Genomic DNA, 15,312 nt, shown 5'->3' with positions numbered 1-15,312 from the left:
TGAAGATCCACTTTAAAACCGCTTCAGCCCCGGAAGATTTTACTCCCTTCCTGACCAGAGCACTTTTTGCGATTCGGCACTGCGTCAGTTTAACTGACAATTGCGCGGTCGTGCGACGTTGCACGCAAACAAAATTGACGTCCTTTTTTTCCCACAAATAGAGCTTTCTTTTGGTGGTATTTGATCACCTCTGCGGTTTTTATTTTTTGCGCTATAAACAAAAAAAGAGCGTCAATTTTGAAAAAATGCTATATTTTTTACTTTTTGCTATAATAAATATTCCCCAAAAATATATAAAAAAATTTTCCTCAGTTTAGGCCGATATGTATTCTTCTGCATATTTTTGGTAAAAAAATTGCAATAAGCGTATATTGATTAGTTTACGCAAAAGTTATAGCGTTTACAAAATAGGGGATAGTTTTATGGCATTTTTATTATTAATTTTTTTTAGTAATGTAATGGCGGCGATCTGCGATTTTTATCGGGACTGCGAAATTATGGCGGACACTTTGGACAATTTTGACACATTTTTAGGACCATTGGCATTTATACAGCGATCAGTGCTATAAAAATGCATTGATTACTGTAAAAATATCACTGCCAGGGAAGGGGTTAACACTAGGGGGCGATCAAGGGGTTAATTGTGTTCCCTAGTGTGTGTTCTAACTGAAGGGGGGAGGGGACTGTGTATGGGGAGATGACAGATTGATGTTCATACTCTGTATGAATAGACAGTCACTTCTCCCCTCAGAGAAGCGGAAACTCGGGGCACACAGATCCTGGTTTTCCGTGTGCCCCGAGCGATCGCGGGAGCCCAGCAGTGATCGTGACTGCCGGGCACTTGCATCGGCTCCGTGGGCGAGCAGGGGGCGCGCACGCCCCTAGTGGCCACAGGGCGAAGTGACATTACTTTATGTCGTTTTCGCCCAGCCGAGCCATCCATTCTGCCGCATTACAACTGCGGTGGCTGGTCGGCTAGTGGTTAAAAAAAAGTAAAAAATAGAGGGTACATCTAAGCACTTAAAACCCCCCAAAATTTTTGAGCCCCCGTCTCGATATACAAGCATATATATTTATGTAAACACATGGGGGGTGCCCACATGCAAAATTGTACTTTCAATAATTCCAGGGTTATTGTTCACAGTTGACTCTAAACTGATGACCTGCAAAGGCTTTTAAAGTGTCTCCTAACGAAAGTTTTGTTTACCGAAGTGTTGCCATTTCAAGGGTGTCCACAATATTTACTCTGTACAACCTCATCTTTTATATATTACATAAAAATGCCTAATATATTGTGTATGAGTGCAATCAAATTTATTTTTGTGTATTTTTTACTGAAAATTTGGGAGTTTTTACTAATCTTCAGTCCTAAAATGATTGTTTAACATGTGTGCAAAAACAAACGTCTCTGGCAGTCTAGGTTTCCTTTAAATTGGTATCAGACCACTGAATCTTGAGTGCTTGATTAAATATATTTGTATCTCGACCTGTCAGCCAATTTTTTTGTATTATAGGATCTATTTTCCTGTTACAGCTGACTTGTTTTTTAATAATTTTTTGTTTCCTTTTGCTCTTGGCTCATTCTGAAGTATGTGATATTTCTAGTTGCCTCTGGTTATGACCATTGCTTCATCCTGCTGTAAGTTTCCCCTCTATGCTTGCCTGCTGGCTGTACTGCCCCATAGCCTGTCCTAATCTTGTTTTTGATTTGGTATTTGTCTTTAATTTGAATTGGTCTTCTGTCATATGACTTGGTACTGTGGTCTGATTCTGTTTGGGCTGTTGGCTGTTGAATACTATCCAATACTAACCATGAGGGTTACAATCTACTGTTGTCTGCAGTAAAATATCCGCAGCTCTAGAGAAGACCAGATGGGATCCTGCAAAATCAAATACTTTCAAAGACTCCTACACCCCAACCATGTAATCCTTTAATTACTAACAGCAACATAGGCTAGCCATTCATGTATAGATTTCGCCATCAATGCCAAACAATGTGGATTAGGAATTCCCTGCTTTTAGCAATCAAATATGCTGAGTGACTGTCACCAGAGCCAACCAAGGCTTGAATTTCGACTTCTGCACAATTCTGCTGAAATTCAAGCCTCATTTGGCCAGCTACACTAAGGGCCAATTCATACCTGTCTGTTTTGGTGTATTGCAATAACATGTTTTTTCTACTTTAACATGCACTGCATTAAGGTTTCTACATTTAGAGAAAAGGGGCGGCCATTATACCAGAACAGATCCAAAATCGGACATGCACCATTCTTTTCAAACAAGCACACCACAATCCATGTAGTTTTAACCTTTCATATTCTATCTAAAAGAAAAACAATTTTTTGCTGAACTGTTTTAAAGTAAGTCTCATGGCCCATACACACGGTCGGAATTTTCGACAGAAAAGTCAGATGGGAGATTTTGGTCGGATATTCCGACCGTGTGTATGCCCCATCAGACTTTTTCTGTCTGTTCCGACGGACTTAGATAGAGAACATGTTCTAAATTTTTCCGTCGGAAATGCCGACGGAAGTTATCCCATTCGCAAATCTGACTGTGTATGTACACGGCATTAGGGGCTGCCATTACTGTCCTCCTGAAAATAATAGCTGCCTGGCTATTATGCCATTGCCTAGCTGCAACACTTACTGAGACTAGGTTCACACTTGTGCAGCTCTGAGAGCTGCGTTTTGCATGGGCACAACAACCCATTCATTTGAATAGGTTACTGTGCTTCCTAGAAACGCAGGGAAAAGGTCCTTGCTCCATTTTTTAAAATGCTGCCTGCACAGAAACCGCAAGTGCAATGTGGTTCCCAGCGCGGGGGGTTGCCATTAGTATAAATGCCACCCCCTGTCAGGGCTGGGCTCTCAGCCCTTCCTTCTCTGTGCTCAGGTTGCTCGGCTGTTGGTTAATTGCCAGTACTCATCGTTCCACAGTGGCCACCTTTTGATCATCTCCTCCTCATCAGTCAAGCCCACAGTCAGCCCTTCTGGCTATTTTAACTGCCTGGTTCATTTCTTCAATGCCTTCGCCTTGGTCAACATATCTATAGACCAGGGGCGGACTGACAACTCATTGGGCCCCCGGGCAATAGGAGAAGATTATGGGGCCCCCGGGCAATAGAAGATTATGGGGCCCCCAGGCAATAGATTATGGGGCCACACAGTATACACACACACACACATACAGTATACACACACACAATATACACACACAGTATACACACACAGAATACACATTCACACACATTTTTACATACTGTCCCTGCTTTTATTGAGGCTGGCAACCCTGATGGGGCCCCTTAGTGGCATGGGGCCCTCGGGCAGTGCCCGAGTGCCCAAATGGTCAGTGCACCCCTGCTATAGACTCTCTGCTGTGTTCCTGTTGAAGACTTACCTGTCTGACCTCCATTCTGGTTCCTGATCCTGTCTGCTGCCTCTGACTATGCTGATCTCTGACTTCCTGATTTCCTGGCTTGTTCTGACTACCCAATTTAGCTACCGAACCCTGGCTTCCTTTTGACTACGTTTTCCAGTTGTACCATTTTTACCATTTTATTAAAAGGTTTTGATTTAACTGCATTTTCTGTCTCCATCTGTTTCATGGTTCCTGACACCCCCACGCATTTCCTGAGGGGCAGGAAATTTTTCTGTGTGAGTGGTTGCAGCTGCTGAAACAGGTGCGATCCTGCAGCGGCGATCACCAGCACAGGTGTGAACCGAGCTGACTGTTAATAAATATGTTTAACTGAAAAGTCTGAGTAAAGTCAGAATTTCCTTTTTGCATATTAAGGGTAAGTGTGCAAGCAGGTGCTTGCTAAGGTGTTACTGTGCTGGTTGCACTCATTATTTTCTGGGTCACACGTATTTTTTACTGTGTGAGTTGCACTGTTTAATACATGTTGCCCAGCAGAAGTGGTGCTGTAAGTAAGGTAAAGTGAGTGGGTAGGAGTTAAAATCTGCTAGCCAGATTTTCCCAGGCTTTTCTGAAGAGTACTGCCCTCTGCTGGACAAAACATATAAAAAGGGGAACTCTATGTTGAGGGCCGCTGGTCTTTGCTCTCTGATGAGAAGAGAAGGACAGTGCTGCTGTGGATGCAGTCACCACCACTTTGTTACTTTCACTACTCCTTGTGGGAACCTAGTTGGGGTTCCAAGGGATGTGGACTTTGCTGCTAAATGAACTAATAGACTTTTTTACCTATTTAAGGTATGATCACATTATGGGGTACAAGGGAGCACCAGGTACACGATAAAAAGGCACTTAGAGGACTTTACAGTATTGTTTATGGAAGATGAGAACTGTTTATGTTTACCTGGTAAATTCCTTATTTCAGTAAAAGAACTTTGTTGTTAAAGTGGTTGTAAACTTCAGTCGTTTACTTGTACCTATAAGTAAGTTATACTTGTAAGCTTATAATAAGGCCTACCTATAGGTACTGTAAATATCTCCTAAACGTGCACCGTTTAGGAGATATTCACTATATCGGCGCATGCGCTCTGAAGGAAAGGCCATTGGGGCCATTCCTTAAAGAGGTACATGCATGGTGTATCAAAGAAAAGAGCTTGGAAGGGGAATAAAGAGAAGTCAGTGCGAACAGATTACAAGGGTCTAACCTGCAGTGAAAGGAGAAGAGGCTAATTTGCCATTGCTAGGGGCCGGAGTAACGTCAGGTGCTTAAATAGCCAGTCAACGGGAGTTGTAGTGACATGGCATGGATGACGGAAAGCCCTGGTAGCGAGGGGGTGTGTGAACTTGGCCCCCTTTTCTAGCGACTGGTGTCTTCTCTACCAACATGTGAAATTTGAAAAACCTATGTATGTTATTCAAAACAGCTATGCCCACTTTTGCATTACTTTTGGTAGATCCCTCATATTTCAAAGAAAAAAACAAGGGTTCTGCAGGAACTGAAGTGAACTGAGGTCTCACTGTCAGTGCCATGGACAGCAATGAGGACCAAGCTCTTTCCAATAGTCAAATAGAGTTCTACTTCAACGCCTGACTTAATATGCACCATCAATTATTCTAATATTGAAACAAAAAGACCTTTAGAAACATCAGAACATGTAGGTCTCATACTGAAAACTGATGTGCCTTTTATTTTAAATTATATAAAAACTCATATTTAAAACATATTATCTTGCAGTTGCTAATTATGATCCTCAATGACAGTGTGTATAATACAGTTTCCAAGAGCCATAAACAGTACGTTTTGTACAGTTGCTGGTTTATTCGGTTAAGCAGTAAAAACATAAATCATTGTGAAGTCCTTTTTAAGCCTGTATAAATTCCAATGTCCAGAATATGTATTTTTTGATTAGTCTGCAGAAGCTCTAACAGCCATATAACCAACTAGAGTACTAATTAATGTAATAAAAAATGAGTATGACATCAATGGGCAACAGAAGATAAATTAAATTGAATTGAAGACTTTGTAAAATTGCTCTTGGAATACTTGAAGAGAATCCAGTAAATATTTGCAAAGTGGTTTTCCGTTCATTTGCATTAGTTGCTTTTAGCAAATTTGCAATGTGTTGCTCCAGTATTCTGTTTCTTGTGCTCCAATATTTTATAGTATGTTTGCATGCAACAAATACACCAGATTACCCTTGTCAGCCCTCCCTACATGACTGATAACTTATCTCAGGGGTTGATAAAGTAACTGGACATAAGGGAGGTTTGGGGCCTGTATTTCTGAACTCTTGAAAATGCTAGTTGCCTAGCTGTGCCTGACATAAGCAAATTTAATTTACAGACCCAGAAGATGCATGTCTTAAAGCCCTGTTGGACTTTCTTAAAGGAAAACTATAGTCACAACACACATTATTATTTTTTAATATCAGCATTGTAATATCAATACAGACAATAGTTATATTTGACAATCCAACAATCCTTACTTAGAAAAAAATCTTCTTTCATTTTGTGAGTGCTGCCTGTGTTGGCCATCTCTTTCCACAACTTCCGGATTTCCTATGTGCTTTACAGCTTCTTGTCTGCTGTTTAATTTTGATTTCTAAGGACTACATATCCCATGGTACCTTGCTGCCTGCAAATGGGGAAACCACCTACAGGATATATACATCATTAATTTTACGTTAAATACTGTTGTTATGGCAGAGGCTAGCTGCCACAACCCCGGTATTTTTTTATACTGTGAGCGATTCTCTTTTACATAAAAGTGATCCTGGCGGCAGATTCACCACGGGATCACTTTTAGAGGTGGCGGGAGAGGTGCCCTCAACCCACCTCCTGCCGCATCCCGGATGTCTCTGGGGTTACCGGACCTTTCGGTTAGCCCAGAGCCGATCCAATGCTCTCTGTGACTGGGCAGGAGGATATCCTCCAAACAACTCTATGCCCTTGAAGGAACGGAGTGAGGTCTGACGTCATTTGCGTTTAAGTATAAATGTGAGCTCTGAGGTCTTTTTGACCCCAGATCTCACAATATAGAGGCCATGTCTTCCTTATTTATATTACAAGGGATGTTTACATTCCTTGTAATATGAATAAAATAGATTAGATTTTTTTTAAAGTGATAGTGCAAAAAAAAAGAGAAAAAAATAAAATAAAAATTGAAAGGGCCCCGTTCCCCTTATATCTTTACTTTTACCTGGTCAGCAAATCAGGAAGCATTGTAGCCAAGGCTCCAGTATAGCAGCCAAGGTACTAGCAGTCTCAAAAAGAGCAATGGCAACCTCCATGTTTTTTTCATGACAGTGTCTCTTCAACCAGTTGAGCTCTACAGCGAATTTTCTCATTTGCACACATATAAAAAATCATCATTACTTAAACCCCCAGAGCAGTATATATTTTGTGAAAGCAGAGACCCTCTAGAATAAAAACATGATAGTTGCAACTGTATATTGAACACAAATTTTCAGGAAAAATAGAATGCAATAATTTTTAGTGCAAACACATACAATATAATTTGTGGTAAAATATAAAAGATGGGGTTGCATTGAGTAAATAGATACCAAACATGCCTTGTCCTAAAATTGTGTGTACCCGTGATATCGCAAAAAACTATGATGCCCAAAAATCACCATAGGTGATGCTCTAAAAGCTTTTACGGCTCATCAGTTTAGTGTTAACTAGGAGCTCTTGTGCTAGAATTATTGCTCTTACTTTGATGTTCACAGTGATATGTCACACGTGTGGTGCGACCGCAGTTTACATATGCGTGTGCACCCTGGGCACGTGTGCGAGGCAATGGGTATAGTAATTTTTTAATACATTTTATTAAATTAAAAAAAAAACTTTTTTCTTTTATTTAATTATTCATTTTTACATGATTGCTATCACAAAGGGTTAATAAACCCCTATGTAATAGCATTAGGCAGGTGACAGATACACTTTAACATTATGGAGACATTAGGGGTGTAATAGACCCCAATGTCTCCCCTGCCCTGGACATTATCTAACCAAGCACAGATCGTCTTGGTTAGATATGTCCCCTGGCTGTACCGGTCAGGAAATGGTAGATCTGAAACCGGAAGTGACATAATCATCGTCACTGTTGGTTCCATTATATACATGTGAAATTGAGAAATGGATTTGCCTTGGTTTCACATCACTCTCCCCACCGAAGCTGGCAGGTGTAGTCCCAGGCTCCCAATAAAGGCTGTTTCACACGGACGTGTCCGTGTATGGAGCCCGCTCTGCTCAGCGGGGGATCGCTCCGTGGATCCCCGCTAAGCAGGCAGATGACAGGTCCGTCGCTGCACACTGTGCAGCGACGGACCTGTCAGAGCGCCGCTCTCCCCTATGGGGGATCGGATGATGACAGACCGTAGAGTCCATCGTCACCCGATCCGATCCGCAAACGGATGCAAAAGTAGGTTTTTCCTCCGTAACACTTTTTCGGATCGGAGCGGGTCGGATGTCAGCGGACATGTCACCGCTGACATCCGACGCTCCATAGAGGTCTATGGAGGGTCCGTTCAGGTCCGCCTAAAAAACTGACAGGCAGACCTGAACGGATCATTCGTGTGAAAGAGCCCTAAGAGCGATAGAATCCAGGAATCATGGGGGGGCCACTGTGTTGCCCGCTCTGTGAAAGTGTTCGGCGGCTGGGGAGCCTCCACATCACTTTCAAACCTAGAGCCAGCTGAGCAAAACACACTCGAGCTGATGGCTGCTACTGCTTGTGATTAAAGGTTCACTCTTTAGAGTATGTCCAAAGAACTGAACTGATTAAGCAAAGAGGCTGAGTGATTGCAGTGAAATATAGAGCCCCCTCTAGTGGCTAATCCATGAATCTCCACATAAGCCAAAAATATAAAAAAGCAGTAATGTAGACCAGCTGTCGATCTTTGGCCGGTCTACTTCTGGGTACCATTCCTCAACTATTTTGATTGGCCGGGCCAAAATAATGTCATTCTGGCACATGCATTGGCATTGCTCAAATTGTACATTGAGCTGTACATGTACACTGCAGACAGGCAGCTAAGAAACGTGTACACTGCCTGCTTGCATAATTTTTTTAATCACAGTCTCAATTTAATATCAATTAAAGTCTGTTCATTTAAAGCTAATTTATTTACGATTCAGCTGACTTCTGTACAGATAGGAGTGATGATTTTTTTTTTTGTTCCTCCTTAGCTCACAAGCAAAGCCCCTGTTAGGAGAGATGTATGTATGGACATATATATATATGTGTATATATGTATGTCTATGGGCATGCCCAGGGATCTACACAGGCACATAATGCAAAACCTGCACCAATTTTTGGTTATGTGCACACATGCACACAAAAATGCGCATGCACACACTAATATGCCTTAGCGCAAACATGCATGTATGACTGGCTTTGTCACCAATCTTTCTATTCAAATAACACCCTGAGGAGAAGCTGCTGAGTGGTGTTTGGCTTCTAAAACCTGACCATCGTTCTGCTGCTCTGTGCTTGACCCGGCTTGACCCCTGATTCTGTTGCATCCTGATCTTCTGCCTGCTGATTTGGTACCTCCTGATTAGGGATGAGCTTCGAGTTCGAGTCAAACTCATGTTTGACTCGAACATCGGCTGTTCACCAGTTCGCCGAACAACGAACAATTTGGGGTGTTTGCGGCAAAAGTCTTTAAAAGTCTATGGGAGAAATCAAAAGTGCTAATTTTAAAGGCTTATATGCATGGCATTGTCATAAAAAGTGTTTGGGGACCTGGGTCCTGCCCCAGGGCACATGTGTCAATGTTAAAAAAAGTTTTAAAAATGGCCGTTTTTTCGTGAGCAGTGATTTTAATAATGCTTAAAGTCAAACAATAAAAGTATAATATTCCTTTAAATTTCGTACCTGGGGGGTGTCTATAGTGTGCCTGTAAAGGTCTGACAACAAAATGACATTTCAAAGGAAAAAAGTCATTTAAACCTACTCGCGGCTATTAATGAATTGCCGGTCCGACAATACACATAAAAGTTCATTGATAAAAACTGCATGGGATTTCCCCACAGGGGAACCCCGAACCAAAACTAAAAAAAAAAACTGGTGTGGGGGTCCCCCTAAATTTCATACCAGGCCCTTCAGGTCTGGTATGGATATTAAGGGGAACCCCGCGCCAAAATTTTAAAAAAATGACAAGGGGTCCCCCTCAAAATTCATACCAGACCCTTCAGGCTGGTATGGATTTTAAGGGGAACCCCGCACCAAAATTTAAAAAAAAATTGGCGTGGGTTCCCCCCAAAAATCCATACCAGACCCTTATCCGAGCACGCAACCTGGCAGGCTGCAGGAAAAGAGGGGGCAATGAGAGAGCGCCCCCCCTCCTGAACCGTACCAGGCCACATGCCCTCAACATTGGGAGGGTGCTTTGGGGTAGGCCCCTAAACACCTTGTCCCCATGTTGATGAGGACAAGGGCCTCAACCCCAGAACCCTTGGCCGGTGGTTGTGGGGGTCTGCGGGCGGGGGGCTTCTCGGAATCTGGAAGCCCCCTTTAACAAGGGGCCCCCCAGATCCTGGCCCCCCCATGTGAAATGGTAAGGGGGTACAAAAGTACCCCAACCATTTCACAAAAAAACTGTCAAGAATGTTAAAAATGCCGAGAGACAGTTTTTGACAATTCCTTTATTTAAAGTCTTCTTTTTTCCATCCTCTATCTTCTTTCTTCTTTCTTCTATCTTCCTTAGGTTTGTTCCTCCATCTTCTTCTTCCTCCGATCCTCTGCTTCTTTCTCCGGTGTTCTCGTCCGGCATCTCCCTCCGTGGCATCTTCTTCTCTTCATCTTCTCTTCGTCTTCTTATCTTCATCTTCTTCTCTTCGTCTTATTATCTTCATCTTCTTATCTTCATCTTTTTCATGGATGCAGAGCGGCCCGAAAAGAAGATGAAGACAAGAAGATGAAGAGAAAAAGATGAAGCGAAAAAGATGAAGAGAGAAGCGTCACACAGCGGGAGCCTCCCATCCAATCATGGATGCGGAGCGGCCCGAAAAGAAGATGAAGAGAAGAAGATGAAGATAAGAAGACGAAGAGAAGAAGATAAAGAGAAGAAGATGCCGTGGAGGGAGATGCCGGACGAGAACACCGGAGAAAGAAGCAGAGGATCAGAGGAAGAAGAAGATGGAGGAACAAACCTAAGGAAGATAGAAGAAAGAAGAAAGAAGATAGAGGATGGAAAAAAGAAGACTTTAAATAAAGGAATTGTCAAAAACTGTCTCTTGTCATTTTTAACATTTTTGACAGTTTTTTGACAAGTACCCCCTTACCATTTCCCACAGGGGGGGCCGGGATCTGGGGGTCCATTTGTTAAAGGGGGCTTCCAGATTCTGATAAGCCCCCTGCCCGCAGACCCCCACAACCACCGGCCAAGGGATGTGGGGATGAGGCCCTTGTCCTCATCAACATGGGGACAAGGTGTTTTGGGGGGCTACCCCAAAGCACCCTCCCAATGTTGAGGGCATGTGGCCTGGTACGGTTCAGGAGGGGGGGCACGCTCTCGTCCCCCCCTCTTTTCCTGCGGCCTGCCAGGTTGCATGCTGGGATAAGGGTCTGGTATGGATTTTTGGGGGGACCCCATGACAATTTTTTTTTTAAATTTTGGTGTGGGGTTCCCCTTAAAATCCATACCAGACCTGAAGGGTCTGGTATGAATTTTGAGGGGGACCCCTACGTCATTTTTTTTTAATTTTGGCGTGGGATTCCCCTTAATATCCATACCAGACCTGAAGGGCCTGGTATGGAATTTAGGGGGACCCCCACACCAGTTTTTTTTTAGATTTTGGTTCGAGGTTCCCCTGTGGGGAATTCCCATGCCATTTTTATCAATGAACTTCTATGTGTATTGTCGGACCGGCAATGCATTAATAGCCACAAGTAGTTTTAAATGACTTTTTTTCCTTTGAAATATCATTTTGCTGTCAGACTGTTCTAAACACGGGAAACATGCGCCCCTTTACAGGCATACTATAGACACCCCCCAGGTACTAAATTTAAAGGGATATTACACTTTTATTGTTTCACTTTAAGCATTATGGAAATCACTGCTCCCAAAAAAACGGCCGTTTTTAAAACTTTTTTTTGCATTGATACATGTCCCCTGGGGCAGGACCCAGGTCCCCAAACACTTTTTATGACAATACCATGCATATAAGCCTTTAAAATTAGCACTTTTGATTTCTCCCATAGACTTTTAAAGGGTGTTCCGCTGCATTTGAATTTGCCGCGAACACCCCAAATTGTTCGCTGTTCGGCGAACTTGCGAACAGCCGATGCTTGAGTCAAACATGCGTTTGACTCGAACTCGAAGCTCATCCCTACTACTGGTGTATCTTCATTTTTATCCTCACACTATGCCAGTGCTGGGCACAAGTTCAGTTTTGCTTTGTTCCCCTTTTCCAGTGTTGCTTGCATGTTCAACAGTAGTAAGGAACCAGGACAAACAACTGAGGCAAATAGATCAATTTTTACCAGTGTTAAGTGCCAATCCAGCTCAGATTTGTGCACAGTTATTAGAGGTGAGTTATTACATACTTCATAGCTCACAAATGTCCCTCTTTTGGACAGTGTCTGTTTTTGAAAAAAAATACATCTCTCCTTCATGTACCTCTTTTCTCCTCTTTTCTCCTCAGTTATTCTGGTGACACGTGCAGAACTGGTCTAAGCACAGACATGATGATTTTTGTGTGCATGGATGTATGCACGTACATCCATACAGACTAAGGTATTAAAATAGTTTTATTATTTTTTTCTTTTACCTTCTCCAAGAAATCACAGAAAACATCTGGTTTTCAGCCCACTTTCATAAATTCTAAATTTCTTTAAAAAAAAAAAAAGTAAACTCTATATCAGAATTGCCCTTTTCCTCCTGACTACCTGGGCAGAATTTCAACATATTTCAATAAGCCTTTCTTTGACTATCATTAAAGTAAAACTTTTTTTTTAGTTTTGCATAGAGTAGAGAGGGATTGGAATGCCTGTCAGTTTTTATTGCTGTCTGTGCCCTCTCTATTTGTCCTGTTTACCAATGTAAATGAAAGTGAAAGTAAAAGAAAATTCCAAATTTTGGGTTGTCCCCAGAAAAGTAATAGAGGGGAATCTACCAATGGGAACACTAGTTCTGGTGACCTGGGGGGCCCCAAAGAATTCCCTTAATTTCCAGGGTTTTCCTCTCACTTCCTGTTTGGATATGGGACAGAAAGTGAAGGAAAATCTCCACAATAGGAGACAGAAGACAAAAAAAATCTGATAGATGGTATAACTCTTCCTTGCTCTATCCAATATGAAAAAGAAAACGTTTTGCCTAAAGTTCTACTTTAAAGTGCCACTAAACTCAATTTTTTTACATTAATCATTCTAAATTATCAAGTATAACATGGCTCTACATTTTTTTAAAGTCTCTTACCTTTGTTTTTGGGCTTCTTTTTTGTTCTGTGCATGCTTACCACAGTCTGTATGCCTCCTTCTCATAGGTGAACACAATGTTTTATTTTTTATTGGGGCTACAGAACCCCATCTTTCTTGCATGTCATTGATCATAGAGACTCTCTGGAATGTGTCAAATGTGGGGCTTCACCAGGTGACCCAGTGCACTTTGCTTGACGATGCCAAACTAGGATGACGTGATCCTTAAATTTAATGAAGTATACTGTATGATACTTCTATTCGATATCACTCACTTACTTGTAGTTGATGTCACTATCGACCTTGATGCTCTCATTACTACTGCAGTATAAAGGTCGTTATTTGCAGCACGTAGAGTTTTTATGCTTAGATGTGTTGCCAATGTTGCTCCTACTAAATGTGACTGGATCTCTGAACTTTACAAATTATTAGCATTTAAAAGAATCACACATGAACAGAAGGGCTCCCTTAAAAAAATATTATTCAGTTTAGAACTGCTGGCATGAGGCTGCGGATGCCATAGACCCATAATAGGTGACTAGGATGTATATAAAAGGTCTGTTTGAGCCTTCTAGATAGTTGTAACATTGATGCACTTTGGTTTCCTCAAATAATGTCTATGATGTTTGTATGCAACGACTTAAGCCTGCTTTCTCTGAATTGTCCATTTCATATTATCTAGTGCTCTGTTACTTCATGGTCCTGTTGTATTCCACTCCTTGGGAAGGAGGAAAGGAAGGAGGAGCACCTAAGTGTAATATTATAAAACACGGTTTAATGCACAAGGTATTGCACTTACAAGATTGAAGAAATCATGGGCATATCTGTAATAAAATGTCCTCCTCGCGGGGTGCCTGCTATTCGGTATCTCCCAGCTTCTGGATGGTGTCAGAAGGCTGAGCAAACGCTGAAACAAAACAGGAAGTGCAGGGGACCCAGGCTTCCTGGCGTGGACCACACGGAGGGATATGACGTCACCCGGTGGGCGGGCCTCGATGGAAGGAAGGACGACTGAAAACTAGGCTACGTGCTCGGAACAAACAGTACAGAGTTTCTGGATACGCTCTGGGGATGGCTGGCACCTGAACTTTCATTTATACCACAGTTGTCATGAACAACAATACCTACAACAAGGACTAATACAATAATTTTTTGATTAACTGTGCAGATTCAGCATTGTCATGCTCTGGGTGAGATTTTATCTTTTCTGTATTCCACTCCTTGTAAACTATCGTTACCTATGTTGCTGTTTTGTGTGTCTATGTTGTTTGTTACCTAAAAACAGATTGAAAAACAAAAGTAAAATCAAATTAATAAAACATAAACAAGGGATCATGCAGAACAAATGTAGCCATCCTAGAACAGGAAATCTTAGAACAGCAGAAAAAAACTTGGATTTGAGAGATGACGCAAAGGAAGAGAAAGATGGAAGACACATTTTACTTCTATTTAGACATCTTGCATTTATTTTATTTTTAATAACAAATGTAAGTTTAGTGCCACTTTAAGAAAATAACAGCCGACTATAAATGTTTCTGCTTTCATCAAATGATTCAGACCAGTGAAAGATGATGTCTTAAATGTTGATAATAAGTGTTGTCGCACCTTGGACAATGCTATTAGTGTATACAGGCCTTAAATGTGCTGTACATGCAAATCTGGCAGCCTTATTAATTATGTCAGCTATACTATTGCAACAGGAATACAAGTCAGTCAAACATAATGAAAATCTGAAGAATTCAGACAAGGCAAGAAAGAAGCTTAAAGTATTTAGATCCACAACTTTATATATCAGAATTAATGAATTACTGACACATGACAATACTGTATATACAGATAAAATTAACGTATATATATATAGTTAAAACTTTTATTGAGTAGTGTAAGTGTGCCGGATTTTTTTTTTTTTCTGTCTACTCTGAAATGTATTTTTTGTTTTTGCCTCAAAGAAATAATAGGAAGTTAGGTGACATATTCAAAAGTGTTCCCAAAACAGGTGTCCCCATTAGAAGATTTCCCTTACCTCTTGCAATAGTGACAACACTCCTGCAACCCCTCCTATACCCTGTACTGGGGCAAATCTTATAAAGGATAGCTGTGCCACCATGACAGTTCAGCAGTCTGTAATGTAACCCACTTTCTTCCACTGGCCAGATCATTGGGGTCCAACTCTTATGTTGGAGCGCTCAGAGTCATGCCCCTTTAAGCACTGCCTCTGTGATGCTTGCAGGCAACACTGTCCCTCTTTTGTCAAAGTGTAGTGGGGTTTTGGTCAGTGGCCTCTAACCAACGCTTATTATCTCCCTCACTGTTTTTTGGGGAAAAATAACCGGTCAATGTCCACAATGTCCTTCCCTTTGATTGGGCCATGGCTCCACTAGCATCCGTGGTACACTCTGATGTCCCAAAATATCTGCTACTGTACCTCTTGCCCTCTCAGGTGCAGTGAAGACTGGACTGCTAGCAGCCTGATA

Source organism: Aquarana catesbeiana, linkage group LG05 (genome assembly GCF_042186555.1).
Source record: "Aquarana catesbeiana isolate 2022-GZ linkage group LG05, ASM4218655v1, whole genome shotgun sequence".
NCBI classification, from domain to species: domain Eukaryota; kingdom Metazoa; phylum Chordata; class Amphibia; order Anura; family Ranidae; genus Aquarana; species Aquarana catesbeiana.
This window is presented reverse-complemented; position numbering follows the sequence as displayed.